Raw genomic sequence first — 25,611 nt, 5'->3', positions numbered from 1 at the left:
TGGCACCCCAGAAGAAAAGCTAGCGAGGAAGATGACAATCATGGGTCGGTAGCCGACGTCGGCATGGTGTTCATCTTGCCGATGGAGTTCATGGCTCCCACTGATCGGAACGGCACAACAGAAATAGAAGAGCAAATGGCACAATTGGCTTTGGAGCTAATGACAACCACTTTTGAGAAACCCGAGGATAAAAAATGCCAACATCTCAAGGCTCTGTTCCTCAAAGGACATGTCAACGGATGGCCGGTCACTAGACTACTGGTGGACGGAGGCGCTGCGGTCAACATCATGCCGTATGCTATGTTCCGGAAACAGGGCAAAGTAATGAAGACCTGACCAAGACGGACATGATGCTCAAGGATTTTGAAGGCAATGTGTCCCCGGCCCGAGGAGCACTCTGTGTCGACCTCACCATCGGCAGTAAGACTCTACCCACTACCTCCTTTGTTATTAATGGCAAAGGGTCCTACAACATGTTGCTTGGGCGAGATTGGATACACGCAAATTGCTGCATCCCATCTACAATGCACCAGTGCCTCGTCCAGTGGGTCGGCGACAACATCGAGATAGTCACCACCAATTCTGCCTATAGTGTTGCCATGGCCGACGCGCAACAGTGGAGCTGCGAACACGTCAGGTGCATATCTGGTAGAATTGGGGACACCGATTTCCTGAAGGTGCCCAATTTTGGCCTACAGCCGATCCAAGCAGTCGGTTCTGAAGAATCAAACTAAATGGATCAGTTCGTCCGAGAAGACGGGTAGCTTGGGCACGGATTTACGTCGGCCGATTCATTGGAAATGGTGGACTTAGGAGATGGCAGCAAGCCAAGGCTGACGTATATTAGTGCTAGTCTAGACCCCGAGTATAAGTGTGAATTGACGAATTTGTTAAAAGAATTTAAAGGTTGTTTTGCTTGGGAATACCATGAGATGCCTGGTCTAGACAGATCCATTGTTGAACACCAATTGCCTATAAAACCAAGGTATCGGCCGTATCAGCAGCCTGCACGATAGTGCAACCCTAAAATCCTATCTGATATAAAGGCCGAGATTACAAGATTGATTGAAGCAGGATTTATTCGATAGTGCTGTTATGCCGAGTGGATTTCCAATATTGTGCCCGTATACAAGAAAAATGGAAAATTGCGTGTGTGCATTGACTTCAGGAATCTTAATCAGGCTACGCCGATGGATGGGTATCCAATGCCGACAACTGATGCTTTGATAGACGCCGCCGCGGGACACAAAGTCATCAGTTTCATGGACGGTAATGCTGGGTATGGACGAAGAAGACATTTCAAAGACGGCTTTCAGATGTCCAGGCCACCTCGGTTTGTTCGAGTGGGTAGTGATGACCTTCGGTTTAAAAAACGCCGAAGCTACATATCAACGGGCTATGAATTATATTTTCCACAAGCTTATTGGTGTCCTGGTGGAGATTTACATAGACAACATCGTGGTCAAGTCAAGAGGGCATCAGGAGCATCTGGCCGATTTGCGAGAAGTATTGGAGTGCACAAGGAAGCATGGATTGAAAATGAACCCAAACAAATGTGCCTTCGGTGTTTCGGCTAGACAATTTTTAGGATTCATGGTCCATGAGCGTGGGATAGAAATCAACCGAAAGATTATAGCTGCCATCAATAAAGTTGTGGCCCCGCAGAACAAAACTGAGTTACTATCCCTAATCGGCAAGGTTAACTTCATTTAGAGGTTCATATCCAACTTGTCCGGACGTATTCAAGCCTTTACTCCTTTGTTGAAATTAAAACCCGACCAGGAATTCGTGTGGGAAGAGGAACAACAAAAGGTGTTGGAGGACATCAAGCTGTATCTGGTCTCACCGCCGGTGTTGGTTCCGCCGTAGGCTAACAAGCCATTCAAACTGTACTTGTCGGCCGACGAATAAGCTATTGGGTCGGTGCTGGTACAAGAATTTGAAGGAACAGAAAGAATAATTTATTATGTCAGCAGAAGACTCCTGGACGCCAAGACTAGATATTCCCCAGTGGAACGGCTCTATCTGTGTCTATATTTTTCATGTACTAAACTCAGGCACTACTTGTTATCGGCAGAATGCATAGTTGTGTGCAAATATGACGTGGTCAAGTACATGTTGTCATTGCCAATTTTGAAAGGGAGGATTGGAAAATGGATTCTAGCTCTATTAGAGTTTGACCTAAGATACGAATCGGCCAAAGCTGTCAAATGCCAAGTAATGGCCGATTTCGTGGCCCAGCATTGTGGACCGGGAATCGCTGTCGTTGAGCCAGTCCTATGGACACTGTACTTCGACGGTTCTTCATATGGGGCCGGATCAGGAATTGGCATCATCCTCATATCACCTCAGGGGGCAAGTTATTATTTCTCTCTGCCGATAGAGGCATCCGCCACCAATAATCAGGCGGAATACCGGGCTGTCCTAAAGGGTATCCAATTATTGAGAGAAATCAAGGCCGATGGCAGTGGAAAGTTTTAGGGATTCCATGCTCATTGTCGATCAATTAACTGGGAAGTCTGATTGCAAAGATGATATCTTAAGGATTTACTATGAAGATTGCCTCCAATTATTGATGGAATTCAAGTCTGCGATTATTGAACACATTCCCAGAAGTTATAACGAGGAAGCTAATAGGCTCACCCAACATGCCTGTGAGTATCGGCCGATTCAAGGGGTTATGTCTCTGGAGCTTGCAGCCGACGACTGGAGAAAGGAGATCGCCGATTACTTAAAAGATCCGTCCAAGAAAGTGGATCGGCGAGTGCGTTTTCAGACCACGAAATATCTGTTACTTGAAGACGATTTATTTTACCGGACAATTGGAGTACTACTTAAATGCCTTGGGATAGAAGAAGCAAAGGTTCTGATGGGAGAAATTCACGAAGGCGTATGTGGGGCTCATCAGTCAACTCACAAGATGAAGTAGATGATTAGGAACAATGATTATTACTGGCCGACGATACTCGAGGATTGCTTTAAATATTATAAGGGGTGTCAGGATTGCCAGAAGTTCGGTAATGTGCAGCGTGCACCAGCCTCGACTATGAACCCAATAATTAAGCCATGGCCGTTTAGGGGTTGGGGAATAGACCTCATCGGACAGATTTATCCTCCATTGAGCAAGGGACACAAGTTCATATTAGTAGCCACTGATTACTTTACCAAGTGGGTGGAGGCAGTTCCCCTAAAAACTGTGACATCGGCCGCTATGATCGATTTTGTGAGAGACCACATTATTTATCGATTCGGTATCCCTCAAACCATCACAACCGATTAAGGGACAATGTTTACTTCAGGAGAGTTTGAAGAGTTCACCGCCGATATGGGAATTAAATTGTTGAATTCTTCTCCATATTATGCTCAAGCTAACGGTCAGGCCGAATCATCCAATAAGGGGATAATCAAGTTGATCAAGAAGAAGATAGAGGAGCAACACAAGAGGTGGCACACATCCTTGACTGAATCTTTATGGGCCTACAGGATGGCCTGCCACGGAGCTACTAAAATATCTCCTTATCAGTCGGTATACGATCACAAGGCAGTGTTGCCTTGGGAATTAAGGACGGGGTCCAGACGTACGTCACTTCAAGATCAGTTGACAGTCGATGATTATTCTCTCCTCATGAAAAGGGAGCTTGACGATTTGGCGGATCACCGATTAAGGGCCTTGATCAGTATTGAAGAGAATAAGAAAAGAATGGCCAGATGGTATGACAAGAAGGTCAAGGTTAAGTAGTTCTCCCAAGGATATTTGGTATGGAAGCTGATGTTGCTGATAGGGTCTAAGGATCCCAAGTTCGGTAAATGGTCGCCTACTTGGGAAGGGCCGTATAGAATCGGCCGATGTGCTCCAGGAAAATGCGTACATATTAGAGACCATCGAAGGAGAGAAGTTTACAAGAGCTTTAAATGGAAGGTATTTGAAAAGATACTATCCTAGTATATGGGTGGATGTGTAGCCGATGATGTGGCATCTCGAGTCGTTATTGCCGATTCCTATTGACTCGTGTTCATATAGCCGATGCAAGGAGACATCGCCTTAAGGGCGAAACCTTTGACCAGCCTGGCCGATTCATTATTTGGTACAGCAATGGGATACATGGTCGACACAGTACAAGTCGCCCTTAGACTAAAAAGTACCAATACATTTACTGGGTTACAGTTATTAACCACGTTTCAGCTGAGCTTTGTTCTTATTGATCTCTCATTGGACCCAGCCTAGTTCTATCAAAAGACGGGTACTCTTTTCCTCCAGATCCTCCATGGCATCTTCGAGGGCCACCTGGCGGGGTAGCTGATGACTCCTCTCGACTGGTTGCGAAGTTGGTCTCCTGGTGCTGTTGGCCTCGATGTGATCCACGATTTTCTTGACATGGGCTGAAAGATGATCTTTAAGTTCCTCGCAATGAGCCGTGATCAGATCTCTGTCCGCCTGCGTCAGTGGTTCTTCAAAGTGCATGATCTCGATGGCTCGTTCCAAATCAGGGCTGAGCCGAGTCAGATGAAAAGACCATAGGCGGTCAATCGTCAAGAAGAATTGATCGAAGAGCACGAAAAGGATTTCATACCTGATTGATGGAGGAGGAAGAGGACATTTTCTGTGCCTGGTTGAAGATCTGCAAACGATCGAGAAGAGTATAGAAGGGTGGATGGGATGGTGTGAGTGCCCCTGGGAGGAGCTGAGGGACCTCATATTTATAGGAGGGAAAAACGTAAGGGGCAACAGTTAACAAGGGTATCCATTCAAAACAAATGACCGTTGGGCTAAAGCTGCGAAGAGGAAACGTTCAAATTCATATTCACACAGCAAACGATGAAAAGAACATTAATGTTTATATAGAAGTTTTCAGAGGATAGTTCAATGTTTGATACATTCATTCGAGGAGGGTATTTATGGATGTGATCGCCCGCTGACGGATTTGATCCGCTGAGTTTAGGACCCGTTGGTCGTCTTCGGCCGATCCGGGGATTTCTAGCATGGTTCGATGAAGCCGGATGGCTTCGTGGGCAAGGTTCTGCCTCTCTTGCTTTAGATCAGCGATAACGGATGAGAGATCATGGAGTTTCTTCTCTTCGGCGGCTATAGCTTTTGTCACATGCTCCATTTCTTTAGCAAGCTCTGCCCTATGCCGTTTGAGGCAGTCTATGGTGCCAACAATGTTCGGTCAAGAGTTTTCAAGGATGCCGATTCGCTGGTGCACTTCTTGAGCTTGGTGTCTATAAGAACCTTCCTCTCCACGCGCCTTGGCCAGCTTGGCACGATCGGCCATATGCCGCAGAGCCCTGAACACCGGTATTTGCATCGATTCAATGTACACTGCGGGGGCAAGAGCTTCTTCTGCTTCTTCTAGGACTCAGCCTCTAATTTCGTTGAAGAGCTGCCGAATCGGCAAGGCATCTTCCACCAGTCGGCCGATGTCGTCCTGAAGAAGGATCCGTATACTCCGGAGCTTGGTGCGGATTTCATCAGGAATTGAACTCAGAGCAACCTAGCGCGAGGCGACCTCCTCATCATCAGAGATTGCAACCGCAAAAGAGAAGAGGTTGTTGTTGGGAGTGTCCTGCTCCTGATAAAATAAAGAAACATATTAGTTGACGGCAATAAAAATCGGCCGATTTAGACAACAAGTTTCTTACCTCTTTAAAGCGGATTTCATCTGTTTGTGTTGGTGGCAGCGCTACCCCCATTTCAGGAATCGGCACGGCTGGCTCATCAGGGGAAGAAGACTCGACGATTATCAGTGTTGTACTCAGACCAGCTTCCTGGATAGATACAAGAGGCGGGTCTCTGTAAGTATGAAGCAGTGGTTAAATCTGATAATGAACGGTAGTTGCTCTACCTCTGCAAGTCGTGCAGCCGATGACTGTTGGAAAGGGACGATTGACGCACTCAAAGTGGCCTGCATTAGAAATCAATCAGGTTTTGGTTAAGGGCTAAGAGGCTTGAGTAAAACAAATATTCTCTACCTCAGTTGAAGGGACTGCTGGCGTTTCGATCTCTGCTTGGAGTGTGGCCGATTGTTGCAGAGATTGCTCTGGAATGATTTGCGCAGCCTAACAGAAAGTGGAAATTAATACTGACAGTATACTTGGAGAAATTCAAGGCGTATAGAGTTACCTAAACAGCTTCTAGCAATAAGGATGTGGCTGCTGATCCAGCCTCTATAGCGGCCTAGGGGTCGACTTCTTCGACAATCGGCGGAGTCGGTGTGGCTAAAGACTCTGCCGGTACCACCGCCGATTGATCGGCCGATTCTATACGGGCACGCACCCGACGGCTCGTCTTCTTTAAAGAAGATATCTTCAGCTTCTGCTTCAATTGGCCAGTAGAGATATCTTCGATGGACAGGGCCTGGAAACCAATGATTGGAAATAAAGTATAAGGATGGCGATTCTCTATCGGCCTTCCGCTGCGACTGCGCGTTGAGGGGAGTTGGCTTCCAGACTGCAAAAGAAAAGGAAAAGTGAGCGGTAATCTTGCAGTACAAAAAGAACTATGTTAAAATCGGCTAAAAAGGGGTAGTACCGTTGCATTTTGATCAATGTTGGCGGGATCTAGGTCGTTGCAGTATATTGCGGCGGACACGCAAAAGAGATGCTGCTTCCATTCACCCCACCATAGCTTGAATTGTTGAACGGTGAAGGGGGCCACCACCTAGTTAGCCAAGTCAATGGTATTGGAGTCTGGTGTCAAACTGCATAGCCGATTATACGAGCCCCGTGGTAAGCTCATCCCGAAACTTCACGCGGCCAGCAAAATAAATCCTAATCGGCAACTGTCCAAGGCCGAGTTGCCGTGCTGCCACTGATGGGTTGTAAAACTCAAAAGTCAGGGAGTCTTTCCCCGAAAAGAAGTTTGCTGGCAGAATCCTAGGCTTGATCAAGATATCCGTGAGCTCATTGTCAAAAGAGTTGGTGGTTGAATTGAAATAGGCAGGGTTTTCAAAGAGTGGCTCAGTTCTCTGGTATGGATACCAGCTTGTGGTTTCTTCACTGAAGCCAGCATAGAAGCATCTGAAGTACTCGGCGGTCTTGGTGGGAGTGAATTTACTGTAGGGGAGGGCCGATGCCGCCTCACCAAAAGAAGTGCAATGCCGACGTACTGTTGGATTTTCCTTTGACTCAATATTGGGGAACGTTTTGGTCTCAATTCGTTCCCGAGAAACTTTGACCATGTATAGATTGAGCCAGAGGGTAATGAACCACCAAGGGCCACCGGGGTTTCCAATCGGCTCTCTAGTTGATAACTTTACGGCGATCTGGTGCAGCATATGGTAGGCCGATCCCAACAAGTGCTTTCCTAAAGGAACATTGGAACCCCTCGCTAATGCTTCGGCCAGAGCTTGCGTGTTTGACGAAGGGCCGACTGCTCGGCCACAGAAGAAATGTTTTTCTAGCCACATCATTAGGAAAGTTGTGTGCTCTCTATCGTCGATGGTTCCGGTTTTCATATTCCTGTCAATATAACATTTCCATCCGCCGATTCCTTTTGTTTCTAGACGATGAGTTGATTTGATCTGAAAGTCAAAAGGCTTCTTGGGCGAAGAGATGTCAAGGCCGGTCAGCATCAGGACATCGGCCAGAGTCGGGGTCATGGGCCTGTGGCCAAAGAGGAATGCGTTGATGGCGTCAGACCAGAAATAGGACGCTGCAATGACCAGGGGCTCGTTCTTCTCCATTTGAGATAAAGACAAATTTATGCAATGGCCGATTTTCTGTTCGTCCCATAAAACCCTCTTGGAATCGGCCATCCTTTGGAACCATTCCCTCTAGCCAGGGGTCTCGTTTGGCCAAGATCTAAATGCACCCGTCCACTGATCAAGATCCATGGGTCATTGTTTGAAGGGGATTCTGTGGGTTTCCAAATTGATGAAATCAGTTGGATCTGGGTTCCCCATGGGACCAAGGCCGATGAGACCAGGCGCGTCTGAGATAGGAATGGTGATTCGCTACCTAACCTCCTAAGGAAGATGAAAAGGGGAAACTGAGAATAGATCTAAAAGATGCGTGAGCAGTGAAAAGTAAAGGGTGAAGCTTTAGATATTTACCTCTGGAATGAAGCTTATGGTTGCCGATGGAGCCGCCATTGGGGAAGATGAAGCAGGGTGGTTGGAGAATGGAAGAAGGATCACCGGAGGAACGCGGCTGGAAGATGAAAGGGCGCCAGAATGTGACGGAAGATGATTCGCCGGGGAAAGAAGAATTTCTGAGCTCGTGGAGAAGAAGCGGCGGCGGATGCGAGTATTTAAAGACGGTTCGAGAGAAAGGGTAAAGGCGGGATTTTTACCGCGCTGTCTACACGAATTTCGGAGGAGCGGTTGCCTCAGGCGCCCAGTTCGAAAAGATTGTAATCATCAGGTAGAAGACTGCAAAACAGAAAGGAGTCTTCGCCACGCTTGTCTCGGAGAGAGAGTTAAAATTAAGAAAAATTTCGAAGCAAAAGTTACGTTTTACTCCGAAACTGGGGGGCATGTGTTGACACCGGATTTTAACACGTATTTTGAATCGACGTCAAGGGAGGAAAAGACTGGCCGATGCGGCAAGCTAAAAGCTACAGTTGGGAATCGACCGATTGAAGCTACAGTGTTTCGGATGATTGATAAAAGGGGTCGGTAAGGGTTGGCTAATTGGGAGCTAGAGCAGCTTGGCCAGTATGGTCCTAAAGTGGGCTGGAGAAAAGATTAGCTAAAGAAGGAGATTGGCCCGTGGGATATGATAACCAACTCCGATACGAGTTGTGTTTGTAAATATTTATTATCATTTAAAATTAGAGATAGATCCTAATCGGTTAGGAAATCAGTTGTAACAGGCTATAAATAGCCATCTGTAGAGGTTTGTAAAAAAGAACACATCAATTAGTACAACCAATCTACTTTTTCCTCGTACTTTACTTTCAAGTCGGCGACTTCGCCAAAATATTTTTTCTTTCACGAGTTCGTACGGGTTGGCAGGGCTGCATCGACACGATCTTTGGCCGATTCTGTAAGTTCCGTTTATCGAGTAATATCTAAACTTTAACTTCGGGCGCATCGCTGTTGTTTCGTTTAGATTTATTCACCAGTTATCGATATTAACTAGAATCGTAGGTTCTACCTGTTATTTTAGTTTCTATCACCAGTTATCCAGCTTGAGATACGAACTGTCGGCTTTTATTGCTTTCTTTCTTTGTTATCATACAGCCGATTAGATCTAACATAAATGTTGTTTTTCTAGCGTTGTTTAGTTTGCTCTAGTAGCTTTTCTTTACAATCGCTACGCGGTATCGACTGTTTTATAGCTGGTTACCTCTACCGTGAATCGGCCGATTCGCCGGCACGCTGTTAAAGACAGATCGGAACTCTAGCTGATCGGAACCCCTGGAATTTAATACTTTTATTTCCTTGTCAATTAACAGGTCAGATTGACTGGCACGCCACGCGAACCGCACCAGAATGATAACCTGAATAGGAGTTAAGCAGATTCTCCCGGGTCATGTGTCCGATGCTGAGAATCATCGGCCGATTTTCAGCGCCAACACATACAAACTCCAAATCACCGATAATGATGCAGCATATATGCAACTCCAAATCACAGTGCTGATGCAGTGAAAAGAATTTGACAAATGATACTCCGTCCACAGCAAGAAATACATAATTATTTAGACATGAAGAAATCAAAAGGGAAGGAGAGACATCAAAAAGAAGAAATCACGAACTCATGAACAAAATTTCAATCTGGCTCACGTGCTCTAGGCTACCACGTACTGTCCGCTTCAGGCCGTCGCTTCCCGACTTCTCTAGGCCGATATGCGCTAGCGCCACCGCATCCTCTCCTAGACGCCGTGCCGCTTCCGAGGGCCGTCGCTAGTGAGGCTGGGAAATCAGGGCCCGTCCAAGCGCCGCCCGCGCCGCTGCTCCCCATGTGGTAGATGGTCTCCAGCTCTCCTCTCCCTGAAACGCTTGTAGTTGCCGCTGCCCTTCGACGCCGCAGCTGGTTGAAGTAGCGGCAATCGGCGCGGGTTTATGGGGTGCCCAGCCACCTTCTCGGCTTCTCCATCATATCTCCCCACCTCTTGTTGCTGTTCGTGTTGTGGAGAGAGGCCAAAAGAAAGTAGTTAGGAGATGTGTGTGCCCCGGTGGACATCGCACTCCCGAGAGCACTACTGTTCTGACCAGACCTTGTTTTTAGATTGATGAAGAGGAACGTTAGAATAAAAAAGAAAACAATTTTATTATTAGTGAACTGAAAATAGCTAATTTAGCGTCACACAAATATAATTCCCTTATTCTATATGGATGAAATAAACTGTGATATATCGAACTAACAAAATATATATTTGCTACTACGTCAACCTTAGATCCATGAGGTCGCATCATGACAACCTTAACGGGCATGAAAGCAGCATGTAGCAACAAATGAATGTAAATGTCAAGTAGTGGGTTGTGGGACGAATTTGTGTGGGGGGGAGGGGGTTTCGACAAGCACCTTATATTTATACGAGATAGAGATTGGAAAGAAAGTATCAACCAATCAATTAATTTTAATGATAGAGTTATTGGACTTATAATTAGAAGGTTTTTAATATAATTGGAAGGGACTCGGCGTGATTGGTGATATGATTGTTCCGGATCGACCGATCGTCAATCAATCAATTTGATTGGTGGGATAATGAGCTCGTAATTGAAAGTGTTTCGACGTAACGTGATTAGTGATACAATTGTTTCAGATTAACTGCGACAATCAATTTGATTGGTGGGAACCTTGGGCTCGTAATTGGAAGAGTTTCGACATACTAGAAAGACTTAGCATGATTAGTGATTTAATAATTTTGGATTAACTGTGATTATTTGGCTTGAATTGGAAGGTCTTGACATGAATGGATTGATTGTGATTTACTATGCCTGTGGAGCTGGTGGGTAAAAGAATAGGTGGTGACAAAAATTCATAAATATTAGACGCGGTAGAGCGGCAATATGCAACGGATATTGTGAATATTTGATCTCCCCTCCCCTTCATTGTCCATTTTACCTCGTTTTGCTCTAACAGACGGGTCTTGTATGAGGGGTACGTGGTGTATGAGGGGTACGTGGGTGTAACTTTACGTAGGAATTGACCTCAACTTCATCGCTATTTATAGTACAGTAGTTGATAAAGATGAACGTGTGGCTCAGGGATGCGAGCGACGCGGGAGGAACGAAAAGAATTTAACAGCGATAAATTGCCAAGTGGGACCCATGGTATATTAGTTTCGGAATCAAAAAGAGATTTTAATTTCCAAAGCAAATCTAATTGCTGCCAGTGGTTTGCATGATTTTTTTCCCACGTGAACTACAGATGCATGCATGTGACGGAGACGCTCGCGAGATTCCCTAAAAAAATAACAGATTGTAATTTGTCCACATGACATGCTCCATTAAAAAAATCGGGCATTTGTTCAATATCTAGAATTGGGCGAGCCAGGGAGGGTGCAAATATACCTCGGTTCACAGGGCGGGCTCAGGATTTGAAGTATGGACGGTTCATCGTTAGAATTGGACTCAGTGATTAGAATTTCACAAATTGGCCGTCGTTTTGGTCCTCTGTGGGAGCTAGTTTCTTCTTACTTGTTTCCAAAATTAACTTTTGGCACTGTATTCTGGGCACTTTGAATATGTTCTTATAGAGTTATAGTGATTTCAAATGATTATGTTTTATCAACGATTTTATATAATCCTCACCCTTTAAAAGAATAATGATGGTTAGCAATGATATTTATATGTACATTGTGATAATATATCTACGTCCTTCACGTGTAGCAACGTATAGACATATTTGTTAATTAGAATAAATTTCTAAAACTCAAAAGGTACAGAGGCTTTCTCAGGCTAGATTGTTACAATTCCAGATTGCGACCATGTGCAAGCTAGAATACATGAAATGCAAATTAAAATGAATGGGGTCTAATTATGTTTACATGGGTTCTACATATTGCATCCCGGGGTTACTACAAAATATTACACGCTTTCTATCAAACCAAAATCAATCCCAAAGTTGATACTCTAATATAAAATATCCTAGAGTTAATATTCGAAATAGCCACACTGAAGAATCAGTTTTTCATTTAAAAATGACTTGCTCCAAACTCACAATTCAAAACAAATTTCAAGAAAGACCATGGCAAACTAAAAGAGAGGCCCAGATACGAAGCGTGACGAGGAGTAGTGTGTAGTGACCAAACAAAGCCCAAGTTGTGTGCCCACTCAAATGAAGAAAGGCCCAAGTTGTGTCGTGCGTGGTAGCCATCCCTTCATTTGTTTGTACTAACAAAAAAATTCTCTTCATTTGTTCACTCCACGCCGAAGCCGGCGTTTCACTCGGTGTGTTCCCTGCCGCACACGCCGGCGCGGGCGCCTGGCTGGGACCGGGTCGCCATCCGCCATCCATGCCATGGAGCATTCAGGTCGGAAGCGGCGCCTTTCCGATGCGGTGAAGACACCGCTGCTTGCTGCGATTCCGTGAGTTGGTCCTGGACCCCTTCTCTCTGCTACCCCGTTTGCCTTTGATGTGAGCGAAGTTAGCACGACCCTGGGGAGAACTAGTGATGATAAGCGAATAATTATTCAATTAGACATTTGGATTATGAGTATCGATGCTGGGTGTTCAGATATGGTTTGCTTGTTTCCTTTACAGTCCTGCTGCTGCTGGGTCTTGTTAAACAGTAATCAGGTATCAGTCAGGCGAGGCTAATCGTGTACATTCAGAAATCAATGCTGGTGTTTAGTTGTCACTCTTAATTTCTCAAGGGCAACGAGTATGAATACCAAATGAAAGTGTGAAAGTAGTATCTGGTGCTGTTGTGAACGATAGACAATTTGCCACTGCAACCTTTCAATCATGCAATGGTATCAGGAGTTTGCTGTGCGCAGAGATTAATTAAAGAAACTCACCCAGTTAGGATTTTTTTTGAATTGCACAAATTCAGCTGAAACCCTTAACAGTTAGATTATTTCTCTAATTCTTATGTCAGAAATGCTGCATCCTTTCAAATAGGTTGGTAGTTTGGGGTTTTCTTTAGCAAATTTTGTTAGTATGGAAGGGCACCAACCTTGAATAGTTTGAATTCTGCATGAAGAGATTACTTGAGAATTGTGAATGACATTACTAGATAAAGAATCCTAGGCAAGTGGGCCGATTTTTTCCCCTGCAGGGTCACCCCATATAGCCTCGAAACTGTTGCCCACAGATTGGAGGCCAAATCATTAACATTACAGAAGATATTTTTCTGTGTCCCTTGTTATAGCCTGGATTCTGTGTTCAGTGCCCACAGATTACTAGAGGCAAATACCATTATTAAAGTAATGATTGTCATATTAGTAGATCAAGGTTCTAAAGATATTAGTTTGTTTTTCTATGTTTATGTTGTATACTTGTATGTTGTGTGCATTTGATTTAAATATTTCTTGAATTTACCACAAATTCTTTACACTGAACTATACTCTATTGCAGTATGCAAAACAAAAACATCTTCAGGTGGATCCTCCACCCGCTAAGCTTGCAGAGAATGTACAAGTCACAGAAGAGATCATACTAGCATCATTGAGGTGAGCCCTCGCTCAACATTCTAGTCTGCAAGCAGGTGATGAGCACTGGCCTGTAGATTTCAGTGGCGTTTTGTTCATTATGCCTCTCTTGGTACGCATTTTATTTTAAATTGACACCATCATTTGACCTCCTTGCCCAACTTGAATTAACAACATTTATATCAAATGATTCATGTTTGATGCTATGCCTACCAGTTTAGCATTTTTGATTAACTTATGGCAAATGCCATCTAGAGCCACTATGATCTGAGAAATAAATTGTTACTGTTTATGTCATGGTTTACAAGGTTCAATTAACAGTGACAGTACTACTTCAAATGAACTGCACATGGCATTTTTAGCATTCTATATTCTTGCAGGTATTTGCTCTATATATCACTGGATCACTCAATACTGTCCTATCGAAAGAACATCAGCGTGAGATATGTCGCTATATTTATAACCAACAGGTATGTAGATATCACTTAGCTGCTAGTTACTTTTCTAGAGGTGGCATATTTTAAGAAAGTTTGTATGTAATGTGATCCTTGTAGAATGAAGATGGTGGTTGGGGTAAACAAGTGGTGGGACCGAGCACCATGCTCGGCTCATGCTTAAACTATGTTACCTTAAGAATTCTTGGTGAGGAGAGCACACATGATGCATTGACCAAAGGACGCGAATGGATTTTATCTCATGGAAGCGCAGCTGCAATACCACAATGGGGAAAGATGTGGCTCTCGGTATGCCATCTAAATAAAAAAAGGATGAAATATTTGTACATGTGCATGTAAAAGCCATTGGGGTTCCATGTTGATTGGGTTCCATATGTAACATTTCCCCATAGGTTTCATGTACTATTTTCTTAATAAATATTCTAACATGTCTGAAAAAAAATACTAGCTAAAATCCAAATTATGAAATGTTAGTTCAGATAGACAGATGTATGTGTGTTCTAACTTGTGACTCTATCAGTAAGCAAACATAAAGTTTCTTGTCAACCTTTGATATTGGATATTAACTACCTCATTGTTATCAATTTCAATTATCAATTTATCATGCAAGAGTGCCTCAAGCTTCCATTTGTAAGAAAAAAGAAGGTAATATGAATTAGAGCTTAATGTGGCCATTTTGACATGATGGGGCTTGGGCTCTGTGATGCCCAAATTTTTGTGCTATCCAATTAATATAAATGAAATTCCTCATCTATCTTAGTTTTTTATTGGATTGGCAATTACTATTAATCATATTTATTTAAATTACTGCTACACTTTTAGCATTTTTAGTTTCTTAGGGTAGACCTTTTGGTTTAGGAAAAGGCCTTTCTGAAAACAGAATGACTAGAATGCTATTGTAGTTATGTTTGTCTGTAAATTATATTTGTTGACTTGGAAGTGACTAATTCATGGTCCCCATCTTTTCAAATGAAGATGATAGGTTTGTATGATTGGTCTGGAAACAATCCTATAATTCCAGAACTATGGCTTGTCCCTCACTTTCTTCCAATACATCCAGGTACTTGTTTGTTTTCTCATGATAATTACCATTGAATCTTTGCTTAAGTAATGTCCAGTCCAGCATAATACGGAAGGTTTTGAAGAGAAATTGGAGAGATTTGAGGGAATTGGAAGAAAGGAAGAGAGGGGCAGCAACGGCCTGAAGGCCGGTGCCTAGGACTAGGCGGCAGAAAATAGTAGTGAGGGTTTCCCTTTATAATCCATTCTTGACACACTTTCTAATGGACAACCTGGTTATAGGTTCTGGGCCCTGGTCCAATAGCTCCATGCTCCACTTCTGGGCTTAGAGGGGATCACTAAGCCATAACAAACTCAATATGCATGTTGAATTTCTATTTTTTCGTGTTATTATTGCTTTTGTGGCTGTTGTCACCAGTATGGTGTTATAGTTGTTCTGTTTCAAATTGATATGGCTTAGTAGATGGAAAGGGTAGCAAAGAGACTAAGGCGAGTTTGCCCTCTCAAAGAGGCTCAGAACTCCTGCGTGTTCGAGAAAAAAAGAGGATCAGAACTGCCAAATTATGTGGTTTGGGAATTATTCTTTGCTTAATCTCAAATGAATGGGCCATGTCCCCATATATAGAGCCGACCCTAACAAACATGGCTAATAATCTCAAGCAAGCAACCTGCTAACAGCTGAATCCTATCTCAACCAAATGACTAACACCTAAAACAACTCGAGTAACTCATCTCAGGCTGTGGAGTTGGCTGCAACTGTACTGCAGCCATGGTCCTGGCCCCTTCTGCTCTTTCTGAAGTATTTCTTATGTTTTTGCAACATGGTGCCTCGGGGGTAAGAACTAATGGTCAAGTTTCAAGGCAGAGTTTCTTTCACCTCGAGCCCAATACAGATAAATAATTGAATAGAGAGACCTGATACGATAATGTTCTATCTTTCACCCCTTTTGGAGCACTGCAGGCTGCACGCTTGCACTGCACCTCTCATGGAGCTTGTTGATTCCTGCACTGCACCGACCTTGTTGTGTGCACGGGGAGGTGGGTTGAGGCCTTCCACTGGCTGGATCCACCTCCTTAGCACATAGGCTGAAGCTCTGCTAGTGCTTGAATGTTTGCTGGCCTATGTCCCTGTGAGACCACACGGACCTGGTGCGCTCGAATGGCTTTGAATCTTGACGTGGGTGGGGGGGGGGGGGGAGGGTCCTGAGCTGTGACCTCTCCATCTTGCTCTTATACCTTGTTCGAGCTCAAGGATAATGGCAACAGGGCTGCCAACAGCATCATGTGACCTGAAGAAGCCATATGTGCAGCTGCTGTTGGGAGATTGGGATTTTAACTTATCCTATAGAAGGGATTTTTAAGATTACTAACAGAATAAAATGTGACATTGTAAATAGTCTTTCTCATTATCTGACATTGTGAACCTTTTATATTTCTTACTTGCTCTCAGAATCCTCTATTTTGCTGATTGAAAAGTAGATTTTCCTTACCACAGGACGTTACTGGTGCATTACCCATATGGTTTATCTGCCTATGGCTTATCTCTTTGGTAAGAAGTTTGTTGGACCAATTACACCAACTATATTGGCATTGAGAAATGAGCTCTATAGTGTACCATACAATGAGATTGATTGGAACAAAGCTCGTGATACTTGTGCCAAGGTTCGTTTTTATTATGTTTTTGTTACTTCCGCGTACAATTGTTAATTATTCAAATAAAACATATTGGATAAGCTGTCCTATCTTAATCAGTAAAAGCAATCTATCTATTGGGAATGGTTCAAAGGGTATAACGAATCATTTGTGCAAGATTTAAAACTTGTCCAAACACAATCTCAGCTAGGTGTTGGGTTTGTAAAACTTCTTTTGATTAATATGTGCAAATAACTTTGGTATTGAACATCACCAGAATGCTTAGCATACAAGCAGCTGGTGTAATTACAACAAGAGCTGTTGCTACCAATTCATTTATATGTCTTATATTGCAATATAAATTTTGTTTTCCGTGAGATATTTCACAGAAATGTGGGCCTAGAGACCCTAAATTGAGCTTATTTGATAGGTTGCTGTTGTTAATTGGTTTGGATCATATCAACACTCGAAAATGTTAATTAGAAGATATTAGCTGCAGCATATCAATACTCGAAAATGATGTTCATATCTTAGCTTCAGTTCTATATTCCACCATAAAGTGATATCATTTTGGTCATAAAAATGTTATGCTCATATCCTTTTTTTTTGGCGAGGGTTTATGTTCATATCTTAGCTTCAGTATCATGATTATATATAAGAAGCCAGATTATATAGCGCCTTCTCTAGTATGTTTAGCAAAAAAATTGATTAATACAATTTCATCAATTTGATTCTCTGTTATTTCTGTTTTTGTGCATGCAGGTGGACCTTATCTATCCGCGGACAATGGCACAGAATCTTGTATGGACTTGCCTTAGTAAAGTTGTTGAGCCAATGCTGAATTGCTGGCCAGTAAACAAGTTAAGAGATATAGCATTGAGAAACATCATGAAGCATATCTACTGATATGGCTAGTTTATTGGGCAAGGAGTACAATAGCAGATCGACAGGTACCTACTCGCCCTCCCTGGGAGGCTCTGAGTTTAGGATCTGTTCCTGCTTGATCCTAACCTATGGCGCCTAGGGCCCTTATATATTGGGCCAGCCAACAATCCTTAACTGACTAGGACTCAACTCTAATCTAACTAGGACTCTATCTCCAATCTAATTCTGTTACAATTCTTAACCAACTAGGAGTCTAATCCTTATCTAATTCTAACTGATCTGCTGAACCCGGATTAGCTGCCCCTTTGTTCCTTCGGTGGAACTTCTTGCCAAAGAAGTTGTCCACAACATCTACTATGAAGATGAAATTACTAAATACATCTGTATGTGCCCGATAAACAAGGTAATATTCATAAAATATTGAGAGTGATTTTAGTGCTGATATTACAAAAAAAATGGGGCCCACTTTTGCTACTATATGAGAAATTATGGTTCTCTCTGCTAATTGACCTTCATTTTGGCAAATGCAAAACTTTTGTTTGGACACAGATATATACTGAATTGACTGGATTTGATAAATAGTATATTATCAAGCATAATCTTTGAGGCTCAGCCCATTGCCCTGACTGTAGTTTATCTATTTGAATTTCTTAAAACTTTGGAGAAGTTCTACCAAATATATCTATAATGGCTAAATGTAACTTGGTTAGCTTACTGCAGCAATTTATGCATCCTCAAGTTTCTTTCAAAGTTTAAAGTGTCAAAAGAGAACTAACTCTGACGCATGACTGAAATGATTTGGACAAGAATCTTTGTATTAATTTATAATTACTTCTCAACTTTTTGCATGTAGGGTCTAAATATGATTTGTTGTTGGGTGGAAAATCCAAATTCAGATGCATTCAAGCAGCATCTTCCAAGGATATATGATTTTTTATGGCTTGCAGAAGATGGAATGAAGGCACAGGTACTATCTTGTCATGCCTTGTGCAGCAATTGTACTACTCGCCATTTTCTCATTTTTGATAGTGACTTTATAATTGTTATTGAAAATCTTTGGCTACAAATATTAGATACTCTTCTGGTTAAGAATTTGTCAATACGAACCTAGCTACAAAGAAACTCGTAACTTCACTTCAACAGTCACTATACATGACTTGATTGTTGAGTCCCCTGTTTCAACTCCAAGCACCATTTTTTTTTGACTTAAAACTGTGGGGGAGTTCCCCACAGCATTCATTCAAAAAGAAACACAATATTTACAAAGTGTAGGACATACTTACAAGCATTAGAGAAGGAGGAAAAGGATTACAGAATAGAATCTAGCCATTGAATAACTATAGGTCTAAAGTCATCCTTAACACAATGAAGCTGAAGGACGACCTGCTCTTTGAACTTCAATGTACAAAGGTGAATAGAGGCTCTGTTCCCATCAAAGATCTTTCCATTTCGCAGGTTCCACAATTCCCATGATGCAACTATAAATATTTCTATGAAGTATGGAAGCTGCATTGTCTGCCTGGCCAACACCAGTCGGTCATGTATGCATGCAGCTTTATTCCAATGGAATCCTATTTTGTGCCAACAAGCCACCGAGAAAGGACATTGGAATTTGCACTGGTCTTTGCACAACACACAGTTCCCATCTGGCTGAACATTGGAATTTCAATACCTTAACATTCCAAGCACCATTTTTGTCAGAGGCCATAACAGCAGAGACCTTATAATTTCACAAATATGTTTCTATAGTGCCAAATGCCACAAATCACACAAAGCCTTACACTGGTTTCTAGTTATAGCCAATTTCAATTGGACCGTTAAAAATCCATAATATTGATCATACAGTGACTACTACTAGACCACAAATTTGAATATTACCATTCTTGATAGCATATTGCTGAAATGTTCACCCAAAAATCATGTTCACGTCTACGGATTGCTTCACAGTAGTCTAACCTTTTTTTTCACAAAATACTAATTGGGTGGTCTATTATGTTTAATCTTTAAATTAGCATAGCTATTCCCAATCGCAATGATTTACAGAAAAGAGTGTTTCAGATGGCCACTTGCATGTTCATTCTATTTCTACAGAAGCAACCTTGTTCTCTTTTGTTAAGACTTAATAAGCATTGTACAAACTCTTTCCCTTTAATAGGTGTATGATGGCTGTCCAATCTGGGAGGCTGCTCTCATTGTCCAAGCCTATTGCTCGACAGATCTTGTTCATGAGTTTAGTCCAACACTTCGTAAAGCTCATCAATTCATTAAAAGTTCACAGGTTCAAGTTACCTATCATATATTCTTCCATATTGTAAATTAAGAAATATTTCCATAGCAAATCTTGATATGCATATCTTTATATAGATTCATGAAAACCATCCTGACTACGAAGCTTACTACCGCCATAGATCAAAAGGTTCATGGACACTTTCAACAGCTGATAATGGGTGGTCTGTGTCTGATTGTACTGCTGAAGCACTCAAGGTCAAGACAAGTTACTTCATATATTTCTTATTTACTAACAAAACTTGATTATGTTCTTCCCTGGTAAAAGCATAAGTAATATACTATGTCATAATAACATAGTACTCTTTCAGCCATTTTCAGTAAAAAAAAAGTAGTTATGTTACGGTTCTTATACTCTTGTGATTCTAAAGTAGTAAATTACTGTTGGATAAACAAGACATGTGCACTACTACACATGCATAACAAACACTGTTGGTCTTGATTTATCTTATTTATACTGTCATTGATTTTTTTCAGACAAATCTACATGTGCACACACTTATGCAACTTTATCATTATTCATGATTATATGGAATCTTTTCGAGTGCCCTTATTTCCAAATGTTTATAATAGGCCACATGCTCACTCAGCTTCGTTTCTTTAGGCACTGTTATTGTTATCAAAGTTCTCTTCAGGTCTCGTGGGGGATCCCATAAAAGGAGAAAGTGTGTACAATGCTGTGGATTGCATTCTTTCTTATGTGGTATGACTTTGCTTTAGATCATTTGTCATAGTTCTTATAGATTGATGAACTTTTAGGGGGGCATTTGGATTGGTGCCAGCGCTATCCCCACCAATATTTTGGTCATTCACTAGGACCTCCTAGTACGTTTGGATCAACATCAATCGTTGGCATGCCAACACCACATGCCTGCGCTCTAGTTGTTTTTTTCGCCAACGCACGGGCGAACTATGGGCGGGCGAATCGGCCGCCAATTATTTGGTTCGCTGATGGATTAGCACGGCCAGCATCGGCGTAATCCAAACAAATCCTTACTTCTAAAGATGACATAATCTGGCTCGCTATTAGCTCCATGTTTGCAACCTCTTCATAGGAAGGATAGATTGCATGGGATATTCTGCACTGAACCTCCCGTGCAGTATACATAGAGTACAGAGACTTGGGGGCAAGACACCTCCCTGATAATGTGGCAGTCTGGGATATAAAATATCTAGCCTACCAAATGTACTCCAACACTCGTCTCGCACTTGAACATGTTCAAATGGTTTTAATTAAGTCTATATTACTATTTTAAAATTGAGAATATTTCATTCACAGAAGCCATCACATCGTTGGTGGTGGCTCAATCCCACTTGGTGTAATCCCTGAGCAAGGATTGAACCAATCTGCCATCTGAAAAGAAAAACGAAAGTAAAAGAAAACTATAAAAGAGAAAAAAAATGCACGTTCTGGAGGTATTTGCACCTTTGGCACCAAAAAAAAATTGCGACATCATCACTCAGACATTAGTACCCAGGTGCTTGCACGGGAGGAAGCTGATCTCTGGATGCTTGCAGGTGCTAAAAAACATAGTGCTGTGGTCGTCACTAGACACCCTGTCCAGTAGTTGGGAATGCTAGTGTAGTAGGTCGTTCTGCTGTTTTATCCCAGTGCGAATGTAACTTATAAACCCCAAGTGCTTGGGGGTGATCAGTGTGTTGTACGGCTATTGTGGCCTAACTCTTCCTCTTAATGCAATGATATGCAGCTCTCCTGCATATTCGAGAAAAAAACACAATTGCTCTTTTTGTTATATTTCCAAATTTACCGAAATTGTTGTTTTCTATTTATATAATTCTTCTAACCAGTTTATGAACAATTTGATGTCGTACCTGACACCTAATGTTACTGAGCATGCTTTTTTTTATTGATTGAAGAATGATGATGGCACCTTTTCTACATATGAGCATAAAAGAGCCACATCTTTGTTGGAGGTGAGTACTTTTTATTGCTCTTTTTTTCCTTGAAAACAAGGGTAACTTCCATGTTCGAAGGTTTCAGTCGAATAGAGAATTTGAACCTGACCAATTCTTAAGCATTTAGAAATTGGATGATTACTAACTCTCTTTCTAGACCTCACATATAATCTTCTAGCTTGCCAAAAATAAGATAGATAGCTCACTCCTAGCTAATATAACAAATTATTTGTTTGGGAAGACAAATATGAACTGTAAAATGAACTTTGGCTTTCAGGGTTGTGCATGGCTGTGCATTTTGTGTAACATTTTCTTTAATTACCCAAATGCTATTCTCGATAGTAATTTCATGCGTGACTGCATACTAACTTGGAATTTGTTGGCAATAGGTTCTCAACCCTTCGGATAGCTTTATCAACATTGTTGTTGACTATCCGTAAGAAATGAAATATCCTCATAATTTTTATAAAAATACAACTGATTCCAATTATTGTATATACATGAGACCTGATTTACGATAATCTGTTGAGTGCACTTCATCAGTGCTCCAAGCTCTCAGTATGTTCAGATAGCTGGATCCAGGGTACCGCAAAGAAGAGATAGGAAATTGCATTAAAAGCACATCCAAGTTTGTTGAGAAGGAACAACGGAAAGATGGCTCCTGGTCTCTGAAACCATCTTGTTTTTTATGTGCAAATTATTCAAACTTTAAATTTATGAAATCAATAATTAGATTAATTATGATCTAACAGGTTTGGCATTTGGGGTGTATGTTTCACTTACGGATTATTCTTTGCTGTAAAAGGATTAGCTGCTGCTGGAAGAACTTATGAAAATAGTTCCTCCATCAGGAAAGCATGCAGCTTTCTGTTGTCAATGCAGCTATCTACAGGTGGATGGGGTGAAACTTATCTTTCTAGTGAAACTGAGGTAACTGTTAATTTTCATTATTTAATTATAACTATAACCATTTGGTGGGTTTGGTCAGGTTATGGTATGTTTCTATATTGGTTAACTTTAGATTCATGATATTATCTGTTAACAATGTATTAATCTGAGTGACAGCCACCTACAGGATCCAATTCTAAGGTGTTTGTTTTCACAAGTCTTTGTTTCCAACAACAAATACCATGTTTAGTTGTTTCTAGGAATACTGAAGAAATTCAAATCAGTGGTTGAAAAATAATTTGGCAGCAGTATCATATTTCTTGATAGTATTGAGTTAACCTTGGCTATTGAATGGCAATCAACTGCTCATGGTAGCGGTTGTATCCAAATATACGTTGAATTGGAGTATCGGGCAATCCTTTTTCTAAAAAAAATTATTGTATCACATTCTATCAGAATATATGTGATACCGTGCAACTGAGAGAAAATATCTATCTTATGTTTACTGCTGGTTCTTGTAACTGGATGATTACTGCTGGTTCTTGTAACATATTAAGTTGTCTCATCACTGGTGTACATCAAGTACCCTTGCTTCCTATATCATAACTGCATACTGGCGGAGCTATGTACAGGCCAACCTAGGCCATGGCCCCACCTTACCTTGTACAATCTTTAAATGAACCATGGTTGCCCGGCACTGCTGAAAATCTGCATGTCTACATGCAGGCAATCATCCCTTCATGATTAGGCCACATAGCACTTCTTCTTTTTTTAAAAAGGGTTTACATAGCACTTCAATTGTAGCATCGACCCCCCCCCCCCCCCCCCCCATGTTAACCCTCGAAATCTGAATTCCTTACCATTGGAAATCTGAGAAACAAAGTTATATGAATCCTTTAAAATCTGCCAACTTATTGGATAATTCCTTATCTGCTTTATAACTGTCTCCATAACTGTGTGTTCGATAAAAACATTACACAATATTTGATGTTGGGAGCTGTACCATATATATCTCAAACATGTTTCTTTTGAAGAAGATATTGATTACTCCAAATCTTAATGAATTTTATCATGGCTTCCACTTTAATATTTGGCAGTCGTACGTGGAGGCTAGTGGTCCTCATGCAGTAAACACTGCTTGGGCAATGTTGGCTTTAATTTATGGTGGGCAGGTATATATTTTACACATTACAATTGTCATAGGTACAATATTTAATAACTGCAATGATGTCTGCTTATTATTTCATATTGTGTCCATGCTATGCAGGTGGAACGAGATCCAACACCTCTATATCATGCTGCAAAAGAATTGATCAATATGCAATTAGAGTCAGGCGACTTTCCCCAACAAGTAATTTCTATTTTTTTTCGCTTGTAGAAGGATTAAATTTAGCATCACAATTTGGTTGTTTCCTTCTTTTTCAGCTAAATATTTATTTGTCACTATTGTTTTGTAAGGTCTCCAAGGTATAGAAACTGGACCATTACCTTTTGTAATTTAAATAAATTTCCTAATAAAGTTCTAAATTATAAAGATACTTAGTGACAAAGCTAATATATAAATTTTGATATATCCATTGTAGACAGTCTAGACATATCTATGGTCAGCCCTTGTAAGTTCACTCATATTTTATAGCGTCAAATTAAAGAAAATCAATTTAATAACAGTAGAAGTAATTACGAACCCAGTAAGTAGACTGGTGCAGAACCCAGTTTATTTCGGGCCAGAACAAGAAATATCCAGGCCCAGTGCAACTCTGCTGCCCAGGCGCAGCCTAAAATCGCAACTTGCTCAGCTATTGTACCAACTCTACCATCCTTACGACCGTACGCTATATACTTAACAAGTGATATGTCAATCAAATTTCAATTTCTATATGTACAATCATGTATAGGTTCGGGTTATGCATTCATGAAGGAGTTGACTTCTGGCCACATGACTTGTGCATGAATGCATATAGCAAATCCCAGAATGTATACAAATAAGTCCATTTTTTATGCAATAGACACTTGCTGTCCTACCACACCTCAACATATATGTGTTCTAGTTAGACCTGATGGTTCAACTCCACTTACTTTCTGGTACCTGTCCTTTGATTGCAGGAACACGTTGGGTGCTTCAACAGTTCCCTATACTTAAATTACGGCAACTACCGCAACCTGTACCCAATCTGGGCTCTTGGGGAATTTCGCCGCCGCCTTCTTGCAAGAAATAAGTGAAACCGTGTGGATGGGGCAAGAAAACTGTACTCGAGTTAGAACGTTCTCTAAGGGGGTGTTTGGATACCCCATGCTAAAGTTTAGCACATGTCATATCGGATGTTTGGATGCTAATTAGGAGTATTAAATATAAGCTAATTACAAAACTAATTGTACAGATGGAGTCTAATTCGCGAGACGAATCTATTAAGCCTAATTAGTCCATGATTTGACAATGTAGTGCTACAGTAACCATTTGCTAATGATGGATTAATTAGGCTTAATAGATTCGTCTCGCGAAATAGCATAGGGGTTCTGCAATTAGTTTTATAATTAGCTCATGTTTAGTCCTTCTAATTAGCATCCGAACATCCGATGTGACACTGCTAAAGTTTAGCACCTAGTATCCAAATACCCCCTAAAAAAACATCCCTGCAACTCAGCAACTGAGGTTAACTGGATCTGCAAACGACACTTGAAACCGTGTGGATATGGCATTAATTCCAAAGGCAGGCTACTATGAGACAAAATTAGATCCGTAGTAAATGAAGTCTAGAATCTGCATACTTAACCGAAAATCAGAAAATGTTTGGAATTACAGTTGTCTGTTAGTAACTGTGCTCTGTATGGTTATTTTATGACAGTGAAAAAATGATGTACATCCTGCGTGATGCGTCCTTCCCTATCTGAAAATAAAGCTGCCGCCCTTTCTCATTTTTATGATTTCTTAATGTTTCCTAGAACTGAAACGGTTCTGGAAAAGAAACGGCCTTGCAATCCGAAGGAAC

At 41.5% G+C, this 25,611-nt stretch overlaps 1 pseudogene; it reads left to right on the top strand.

The window, feature by feature from the left end:
- The first annotated feature begins 347 nt into the window (after positions 1–347).
- On the top strand, positions 348–25,537 carry LOC117852948 (achilleol B synthase-like; annotated as a pseudogene).
- Positions 25,538–25,611: the final 74 nt, after the last annotated feature.

This window comes from Setaria viridis, chromosome 4 (genome assembly GCF_005286985.2).
Source record: "Setaria viridis chromosome 4, Setaria_viridis_v4.0, whole genome shotgun sequence".
Lineage (NCBI taxonomy): Eukaryota > Viridiplantae > Streptophyta > Magnoliopsida > Poales > Poaceae > Setaria > Setaria viridis.
This window is presented reverse-complemented; position numbering and strand designations above follow the sequence as displayed.